Consider the following 11070-nt stretch of genomic DNA (forward strand, 5'->3'; position numbering starts at 1 on the left):
GGCAAGATACAGTAGATGATATCGAGTACAGTATATACATATGAGATAAGTATGTAAACCAAGTGGCATAGTTAAAGTGGCTAGTGATACATGTATTACATAAGGATGCAGTCGATGATATAGAGTACAGTATCAACGTATGCATATGAGATGAACAATGTAGGGTAAGTAACATTATATAAGGTAGCATTGTTTAAAGTGGCTAGTGATATATTTACATCATTTCCCATCAATTCCCATGATTAAAGTGGCTGGAGTAGAGTCAGTGTCATTGACAGTGTGTTGGCAGTAGCCACTCAATGTTAGTGGTGGCTGTTTAACAGTCTGATGGCCTTGAGATAGAAGCTGTTTTTCAGTCTCTCGGTCCCAGCTTTGATGCACCTGTACTGACCTCGCCTTCTGGATGACAGCGGGGTGAACAGGCAGTGGCTCGGGTGGTTGATGTCCTTGATGATCTTTATGGCCTTCCTGTAGCATCGGGTGGTGTAGGTGTCCTGGAGGGCAGGTAGTTTGCCCCCGGTGATGCGTTGTGCAGACCTCACTACCCTCTGGAGAGCCTTACGGTTGAGGGCGGTGCAGTTGCCATACCAGGCGGTGATACAGCCCGCCAGGATGCTCTCGATTGTGCATCTGTAGAAGTTTGTGAGTGCTTTTGGTGACAAGCCGAATTTCTTCAGCCTCCTGAGGTTGAAGAGGCGCTGCTGCGCCTTCCTCACGATGCTGTCTGTGTGAGTGGACCAATTCAGTTTGTCTGTGATGTGTATGCCGAGGAACTTAAAACTTGCTACCCTCTCCACTACTGTTCCATCGATGTGGATGGGGGTGTTCCCTCTGCTGTTTCCTGAAGTCCACAATCATCTCCTTAGTTTTGTTGACGTTGAGTGTGAGGTTATTTTCCTGACACCACACTCCGAGGGCCCTCACCTCCTCCCTGTAGGCCGTCTCGTCGTTGTTGGTAATCAAGCCTACCACTGTTGTGTCGTCCGCAAACTTGATGATTGAGTTGGAGGCGTGCATGGCCACGCAGTCGTGGGTGAACAGGGAGTACAGGAGAGGGCTCAGAACGCACCCTTGTGGGGCCCCAGTGTTGAGGATCAGCGGGGAGGAGATGTTGTTGCCTACCCTCACCACCTGGGGGCGGCCCGTCAGGAAGTCCAGTACCCAGTTGCACAGGGCGGGGTCGAGACCCAGGGTCTCGAGCTTGATGACGAGCTTGGAGGGTACTATGGTGTTGAATGCCGAGCTGTAGTCGATGAACAGCATTCTCACATAGGTATTCCTCTTGTCCAGATGGGTTAGGGCAATGTGCAGTGTGGTTGAGATTGCATCGTCTGTGGACCTATTTGGGCGGTAAGCAAATTGGAGTGGGTCAAGGGTGTCAGGTAGGGTGGAGGTGATATGGTCCTTGACTAGTCTCTCAAAGCACTTCATGATGACGGATGTGAGTGCTACGGGCGGTAGTCGTTTAGCTCAGTTACCTTAGCTTTCTTGGGAACAGGAACAATGGTGGCCCTCTTGAAGCATGTGGGAACAGCAGACTGGTATAGGGATTGATTGAATATGTCCGTAAACACACCGGCCAGCTGGTCTGCGCATGCTCTGAGGGCGCGGCTGGGGATGCCGTCTGGGCCTGCAGCCTTGCGAGGGTTAACACGTTTAAATGTCTTACTCACTTCGACTGCAGTGAAGGAGAGACCGCATGTTTCCGTTGCAGGCCGTGTCAGTGGCACTGTATTGTCCTCAAAGCGGGCAAAAAAGTTATTTAGTCTGCCTGGGAGCAAGACATCCTGGTCCGTGACTGGGCTGGGTTTCTTCCTGTAGTCCGTGATTGACTGTAGACCCTGCCACATACCTCTTGTGTCTGAGCCGTTGAATTGAGATTCTACTTTGTCTCTATACTGACGCTTAGCTTGTTTGATAGCCTTGCAGAGGGAATAGCTACACTGTTTGTATTCGGTCATGTTTCCGGTCACCTTGCCCTGATTAAAAGCAGTGGTTCGCGCTTTCAGTTTCACGCGAATGCTGCCATCAATCCACGGTTTCTGGTTTGGGAATGTTTTAATCGTTGCTATGGGAACGACATCTTCAACGCACGTTCTAATGAACTCGCACACCGAATCAGCGTATTCGTCAATGTTGTTGTCTGACGCAATACGAAACATCTCCCAGTCCACGTGATGGAAGCAGTCTTGGAGTGTGGAGTCAGCTTGGTCGGACCAGCGTTGGACAGACCTCAGCGTGGGAGCTTCTTGTTTTAGTTTCTGTCTGTAGGCAGGGATCAACAAAATGGAGTCGTGGTCAGCTTTTCCGAAAGGGGGCGGGGCAGGGCCTTATATGCGTCGCGGAAGTTAGAGTAACAATGATCCAGGGTCTTTCCACCCCTGGTTGCGCAATCGATATGCTGATAAAATTTAGGGAGTCTTGTTTTCAGATTAGCCTTGTTAAAATCCCCAGCTACAATGAATGCAGCCTCCGGATAAATCGTTTCCAGTTTGCAGAGAGTTAAATAAAGTTTGTTCAGAGCCATCGATGTGTCTGCTTGGGGGGATATATACGGCTGTGATTATAATCGAAGAGAATTCTCTTGGTAGATAATGCGGTCTACATTTGATTGTGAGGAATTCTAAATCAGGTGAACAGAAGGATTTGAGTTCCTGTATGTTTCTTTCATCACACCATGTCACGTTGGCCATAAGGCATACGCCCCCGCCCGTCTTCTTACCAGAAAGATGTTTGTTTCTGTCGGCGCGATGCGTGGAGAAACCCGCTGGCTGCACCGCTTCGGATTGCGTTTCTCCAGTTAGCCATGTTTCCGTGAAGCAGAGAACGTTACAGTCTCTGATGTCCCTCTGGAATGCTACCCTTGCTCGGATTTCATCAACCTTGTTGTCAAGAGACTGGACATTGGCAAGAAGAATGCTAGGGAGTGGTGCACGATGTGCCCGTCTCCGGAGTCTGACCAGAAGACCGCTTCGTTTCCCTCTTTTTCTGAGTCGTTTTTTTTTTTGGTCGCTGCATGTGAACCATTCCGTGGCACTGGTTGTAAGGCAGAACACAGGATCCGCATCGCGAAAAACATATTCTTGGTCGTACTGATGGTGTACCTGAACCAATGTGACTTGCCTTTGTGAGCACAGAAATTGAAGGAAAGCAAATCGAGTACCCCTGTCTGAGGCTATTCAGAAGGAATCCATCCCAGGATCTTCAATATCAGATGGGCCCCAGTCAGAGCTCTGGTATTGATCCTATGCTTCAGCACTTCTCTATGGGTCTTTTTAGCAGAAGCTTTCAGTCCTACAGATAAGAACTGTGGAGACAGATTACTCATTACTCATATGGAGTCTGCTAGCCAGTCTCCACTTATGCTTTATGCCATCTTGATATTCAAAGCTCACCTTTAACCTAGAATCCTTAATGGTGAAACAACCACGTCTATTTGCGATATTACAGCAACAAAGAGTTTGACAACAACAAGCAGTGTTTTTCCCCCTTGGACATCATTGCAATCGCGATATGCACTACATGACCAAAAGTATATGGACAGCTGCTCGTCTCATTCCAAAATCATGGGCATTAATACGGAGTTGGTCACCCCTTTGCTGCTATTACAGCCTCCACTTTTCTGGGAAGGCGTTCCACTAGATGTTGGAACATTGCTGCGGGGACTTGCTTCCATTCAGTCACAAGAGCATTAGTGAGGTCGAGCACTGATGTTGGGTAATTAGGCCTGGCAGTCTGTGTTCCAATTCATCAAAAAAGGTGTTAGATGGGGTTGAGGTCAGGGCTCTGTGCAGGCCAGTCATGTTCTTCCACATCGATCTCAACAAACCATTTCTATATGGACCTCGCTTTGTGCACAGGGGCATTGTCATGCTAAAACAGGAAAGGGCCTTGCCCAAACTGTTGCCACAAAGTTGGAAGCACAGAATCGTCTAGAATGTCATTGTATGCTGTAGTGTTAAAATGTCCCTTCACTGGAACTAAGGGGCCTAGCCCGAACCATGAAAAACAGCCCCAGGCCATTATTCTTCCTCCACCAAAATTTACAGTTGGCACTATGCATTGGGGCAGGTAGGGTTCTCCTGGCATCCTCCAAACCCAGATTTGTCCGCTGCACTGCCAGATGGTGAAGCGTGATTCATAACTCCAGAGAACCCACTGCTCCAGAGTCTAATGGCGGCAAGCTTTACGTCACTCCAGCTGACGCTGGGCATTGTACAAGGTGGTCTTAGGCTCTGCCCTGGAAACACATTTCATGAAGCTCCCGACAAACAGTTCCTGTGCTGATGTTGCTTCCAGAGGCAGTTGGAACTCAGTAGTGAGTGTTGCAAACGAGGACAGACGATTTTTACGTACTACGCGCTTCAGCCCTCGGCAGTCCTGCTCTGTGTGCCCTACCACTTCGCGGCTTAGCCGTTGTTGCTCCTAGACATTTCCACTTCACAATAACAGCACTTAAAGTTGACCGGGGAAGCTCTAGCAGGGCAGAAATTTGACTGACTTGTTGAAAAGGTGGCATCCTATGATGGTGCCACATTGAAAGTCACTGAGCTCTTCAGTAAGGCCATTTTACTGCCAATGTTTGTCTATGGAGATTGCGTGGCTGTGTGCTCGATTTTATACAGCTGCCAGTAACGATTCTGGCTGATATGGCCAAATCCATTAATTTGAAGGGTGTCCACATATTTTTGTATATATAGTGTATGTTTTTTACCATGCTGCTCAAAGCTTTAATAAATAAATACATTTAAAACATTTAAACAACAACTTTTCAAACAGCTCTTACAACTTGTCAAACATCTCTTACACTAAAAGGGCATTATCCTAATTTTTTACAAATGCACAGTATTATTCCAACCTCATAGTGTGGAAATATATATAAAACACTGCACTGGGTCTATGCTCCAAGCTCAGGATATCATTGATGCTTCTTGGAAAAGCTGTCTTGTTTTTTGGAGTGCGTTTTTGCACCAGGTGTTGTGGTTGTTTTTAAATATTTAGATGTTGCACTACATTACTCCTATGGGATTATAGTTTATTGCATTTCTCATGCCACATAACTAAATAGGCTGTTACAAGCGCTACAGGCCTGATGAAAGTAAAGAAAGTCATAAACACAAACATGATGCAACACTTCAAAAACAGCTAGTAATAACTCTTTGACAGGTATGATCAAATTGGAAAGTCCATTAATTCAGGTTACTGTTATTCATGAACACACACACCTAAACAAAAACACGTCAGCTGTAAATTGTCACATTGGACAAAATTATCCTGCCAGAGTGGCTGAGTGTGTGAGCCACATGTAACCAGCCTAATCTGATGAGAACACTGGGGCCTGAGTTGTCTGTTTTGGTAATGCATTTGAAGCTAGGGCCTGCCACACTACCCTGTGTACTTCCTGGGGAAAATGAAGCTGGTGAGTGCTCTCTCTATCTCTCGCTTGCCCTCTCTTCCTCCTATCCCTTTCTGCATTTCTAATGTCTGACCATATGAGATTGAATGGGGGGGAAGGTAGAGTAGAGTAGTGGATTTTCTGGAGTGCAGATCCAGAGGGGTAAATTATTGCCCTCTAGGGGATGAAAAGAGAGCTAGAAAAGCCTTATAAGAGGTGAATCTGGCAGCGGGGAAAGAATAACTGATGCTAGGGTGGTCTTTAGAGAGAGGCTGCACTGTTCCTTGACACGGCAATCTTTGCTTCGGTCTCTGATAATATGACTCTATCTCTCAGGGTCACACAGTGTTTCTTGGTAGTCTTTTAAACAAGTCTACTTTGAAAAAAAAGGTATACACCTTACACACATGGTTATGGTCTTACAAAAAGAAGACACCTGTACCAGATATAGAGTTGAAATGAATTACATTTTGAGTTTGCATCCCAATATTACTATATTTAAACATCACAGAAGACTGAAATCTAACCAAAAAAATGATGTTGAATAATTACGAAATTATTAAAAATATTAACATTCCACCCATGAGGCCACTACAGGGTGATTTTATCATTTGATTGCAGGAATGGGTTGCTACTGCAAAAATGAAAGTTGGGTGGTTGGTCGGGAACGTTTAGCAATCCAAAGTTTGCGCGTTCGAATGTCATCATAGACAAATGTTTAAGCTAATTAGCAACTTTGCAACTACTTACTACTTTTTAGCTACTTTGCAATTACTTAGCATGTCAGCTAACCCTTTCCCTAAACTTAACCCTTTAACCTAACTCCGAACCCTAACCTTAACCCTAACCTCAACCGAACTAATGTTAGCAACCTAGCTAACATTAGCATAAGTCATCTAGCCACCTAGCTAACATAAGCAACATATTGTAACAATTGTAATTGGTAATACATCATATGAATTGCAATTTGTAACATACAATACATCCTACAATTCGTATTATATTGTAGGACCACTATTGCATATGTCACTGTAACTTAACAGTAACCGAAAGGTCACTGGTTTGAATCCCTGTGCCGTCAAGGTGGAAAAATCTGCCGTTCTGCCCTTGAGCAAGGCAGTTAACCCCCAACAACAACTGCACCTCGGGCACCAATGACGTGAAGATCAATTAAGGCAGCCCCGGGTACCTTTCTGATTCAGAGGGATTGAATTAAATGCGGAAGACACATTTCGGTTGAACGCATTAATTTGTGCAACTGACTAGGTATCCCCTTTCCCTTTCATATCATACTAAATGGACTTTAGTAACATATAATATGCTTTGCTCTGAGACCAGGTTGCAGACCATCACATAAAAAACTGAAATAACTGTCTTCAAATATGTTGTACACCACGTGAGGTTGGTGGCACCTTAATTGGGGAGAATGGGCTCCTGGTAATGACTGGAGCGGAATAAGTGGATTGATATCAAATGCCATTCCATTCCATTAGGCCATTTCGGTAATTATTATGAGCCATTCTCCCCTAGCAGTCTCCTGTGTTGTATACATCAGATGTCTACAAACACAAAACAAGAGTGAAATACACATTATTGTGGGTACTGCCTAAATAATATACATTACTGAGCTCAGGCGCCACAATGAGTCTCACTAATCCATTCAATATTCTAGACATCTGTTTGGCCAAAGAAAACAACGCAATGCAATAATACTTGTTTTATGGGGAGGACAGTATGAAACTGATGCACACTTGTCTTCGACTTTACCCATATATATCGTCTGCCAATCCCTACCATCAGTGTACATAACATTTTCCTGTCTCCACATCGTCTACCAATGAAATCTCGTGTGGCAGCAAAGGGTTAACGGAATGTCTGGAAGCTGCTGGGCGGAGTGAAGAGCTGTGATTGGGTAATTAAAAATGACGTAAACGATATGAAAGACCAAAAAACTAGCTAAGAAGGCAGTTGGTAACTTTGGGAGGGGGTTGTTTGGTTGAGCGAGAAGTGTTAACGGTGACATAAACTAAGTAGCACAGCAAGGAGTTACCAGAAAGTGCCTGTGGGTATTTAAAACGCGGCAGTGGCCTTGAAACACACAACGGAACATGGTGCAGCAAACAGAACACAGTGAGACAGAGAGTAGCAGAGAAGCTACAGACACTGAGGAAAGCGAACTGATGGCGTGTAGCCCGGTGCCACTGAAATCCGTGAAAGCTGACTGGTGCAAGACAGCAACCGGTCACATCAAACGACCCATGAATGCATTTATGGTGTGGTCGAAAGTCGAGAGGAGAAAGATCATGGAGCAGTCTCCGGACATGCACAACGCGGAAATCTCCAAAAGACTGGGAAAGCGGTGGAAATTGTTGAAGGACAGTGAAAAGATCCCGTTTATCAGGGAAGCCGAGAGACTCCGGCTACAACACATGGCTGACTACCCTGACTACAAGTACCGACCCAAGAAGAAACCAAAGCTTGACAGTTCCACAAAACCAGCCACGCAATCACCGGAGAAGACTAACATTAAACCTGTGAAAGCCCCGGGTAAGAAATTCGCTAAATTAAAAACTATGAAGGCGGTGACAACGAGACCGTCTCACGACCCTCGTTATGACTATGTTTTCACCAGTTTTACAACTAGCAAATCTGTAAAAATGGAATATTCTGATGAGGATGACGACGAAGAGGACTACGAGGAGGAAGTGTTCTCTCGGATTAAAATGGAAGAGGACGAGGAACCAATACCGTACAACATCGCCAAAGTGCCGGCGAGTCCCACTCTGAGCTCCACTGCAGAGTCTGAGGGTGCGAGCATGTACGAGGAGTCCCGGAATGCGAACGCAGCTCCTACCAGACTGTTCTACAATTTCAAGAACATTACCAAGCAGAACACAATTTGCCCTGCATCACTCTCACCAGCATCTTCATTCAGGTCGGTCTCCACCTCGTCCAGTTCCAGCGAAGACGCCGATGACTTACTGGTTGACTTCAGTTTAAATCTAGCCTCCAGTGCTCACGGAGTGGAGCTGGGGACCTCGAATTCAGGAAATCTGTCTCTTTCCTTGGTGGATAAGGACTTGGACTCTTTCAGTGAGGGCAGCCTTAGCTCTCACTTTGAATTCCCAGACTATTGCACCCCCGAATTGAGCGAAATGATCGCAGGCGATTGGCTTGACGCTAACTTTTCAGATTTGGTGTTTACCTACTAGCTAGCTAAGTACAAAAGGGAATCAATTCTCTAGTAGTAGCGGGAACAGTGTTATATCAGTTTCCTCTCCAGACCTGTGTGCTACCATGTAGGGAAGGAGAGGGTCCTCAGTGAACTGAAACAAATTCGTTACAATGCGGTACTATTGCAAAAAAAATAAAACGGTGATATTAATTTGTCACCATGACTGGTTTTATGGATTTCCCTCGGATCTGCAGTGAAACTGCTCAAATTTAAAAGCGGACCACAGTAGACTCTGAACTATGCATTCCCATCTCACTTGTAACCACTGGTCTGAACACGGCTGGGCTGATCCGAGGCAAAATCTGAGACACTGTTCATTCAGGATGTATAACTTTTCAAAGGTTTTATGATTTTCTGTATTCCACAACTTTGTTTTAATTAGTTCCGATTCCCCCCTGTTATGGAAATACTGTAAGTAGTAGGCTAACTCCGAATACTGTAAGTAGTACGCTAAATCCACAGGATGCAGCATTTTGATACATAACCAACACATACCTCATCTTTGAAAAAATATATATATTTTCTGGCATATTTTTGTACAGTTAAACGAAGGGAATGTTCTTACTGTGCTTTCAATTGTTTGTTTTTTAAAACGTTTTTTTCAGGCACTTGTACCCGGTTTCATTTAGCATGCAAGGGTTGAAAAGATGTCAAGTTGCATCGACATGCCTTGCAATTATTTTAAGCTATGGTATATGTACAGAAGAAGTAGAGCATATTTGGGGTGCTTAATGAGTTCAATTGGAATTGGTGACTGTGGACCTCATTGCTGGTACTAGTTTTAAGATTGTACATGTTCTGTAAAATTGTAAAATTAGGAGTTTATGTATATGTGTGAATGGGTCCCAAATAGCAGGTATGAAACTGGATTTTCTTTGTATTTTATCTTCTTGGCACATTTTTTTTCTCTTTATTTTGTGCAATATAGGCTACTCTTAAATGGACTGTCCACATTTTTTTTGTAGCAAATGAAATGCGTTACTTGTCGTCATGCTGAAGTCTGTATCTTGACTAAACTGAATAAATCAGCTGGAACTGATTCAACTGAATGTCCATGTTTTTTTAATGGGGACATTATTGATAAAAATACTATTGGCTGTTTTTTAGGACTTATCTGGCCAAGTGTAGCAGCTATTTGGTAAGGACAACTCTTCAGCTTGTTTAAATTACATCAAATAGCCTCATTTCTTTCATTACTTTTCAGTGTGGGCATTTTATTGAGACCTTGGCATCCCTGAGAAATGCACTGATATTACACCTTGCAGTGATTTGTTCAACTTTAGCATGACTTTCTTTTACCCAATACTGTGTGAATGTCAACACCCTCTTCCAATCTACAGGTTATTGTAATATATCTTATGTTCCTGTGTTAACCTTTATTAAGTCATTCTTATCAGACATCTTACAGGATCTGTGCCTGCTCATGAACAAAGGTAGACTATTTAAGTGTATTCCCACTTATGATTTTGCAGGATGTTAAACTTTGCTCCTGATAATATTCAACTACACAAAGCCAAATAAGTACAGTAGTCATCTCAAGACTTATTGGTGAGTCAAAATACTCCGGTCCCAACACCTCTCCTGCATTGGTCTGATCGCACCCTGACCAATGGCACCCTATTCACTATATAGTGCACTAGTTTTGACCATAGCCCTATGAGGAGTGGTCTAGGGAATAGGGTCCCATTTGGTACCTGGACAATGTCTTCACTTGTGCTGTAAGATCAATTGTAATCTGAAATAGTGCTCTCTGTCATCTTTGGGAGCAAAGCCCACTTCAAGACATTTAGATAATATGGGCCTAACGTTCACTCTTTCACCACTGTCAATGCTGTACCACTATCACTTGTTTTGAGACAGACAACCGGTAGGCTACAACTTGCATCCACACAGCCATTTTAAATAGGCTCATTGGTACCTTATTTGGATAGAGGTTAATCCACTCAATCATCTAATGTTCCTCACCTAGCTTGTCTCCTGTGGTGATATGTAAACATTGACAGCTACGGTTTGTTGGCTTTTGCCAGATAGACAGTGACCCATTCACCCCAGAAAGTGGTTGTCTTAATTTGTAAAAGGAATACTGTTGCCTACCAGCTAAGCCACCACAATTTACATTTACTTTACCATGACTAGCAGAACAATTCAATCCCCACATTCACTCAGACAAGTTGTATGTTCATAGTGTGTATGGGGTTGTGTGGCTTCCCATTTATAAATGTAGTACATGATTGCCATATTTTGATGGCATTTTCATCTATGTGGGACTGTAAGGACACAGGACATGCTCCTATTGGCACCCTATTCCCTATATAGTGCACTACTTTTGGGTAGAGCCCTATAGCTTCTAAACACATTAAAAGTCATGAAAAGATGGAGTTGGTCCAGACAACACTATGGCCTTTTGACGGATACAAAAACAGGTAGCAACCGTTTCATA

The 11070-nt window shown here is 44.1% G+C and overlaps 1 pseudogene; it reads left to right on the plus strand.

The window, feature by feature from the left end:
• Positions 1-7351: 7351 nt before the first annotated feature.
• On the plus strand, positions 7352-9669 carry LOC112217448 (annotated as a pseudogene).
• The last annotated feature ends 1401 nt before the right edge of the window (positions 9670-11070 follow it).

The sequence above is a fragment of the Oncorhynchus tshawytscha genome, unplaced genomic scaffold (genome assembly GCF_018296145.1).
Source record: "Oncorhynchus tshawytscha isolate Ot180627B unplaced genomic scaffold, Otsh_v2.0 Un_contig_766_pilon_pilon, whole genome shotgun sequence".
Classification (NCBI taxonomy): domain Eukaryota; kingdom Metazoa; phylum Chordata; class Actinopteri; order Salmoniformes; family Salmonidae; genus Oncorhynchus; species Oncorhynchus tshawytscha.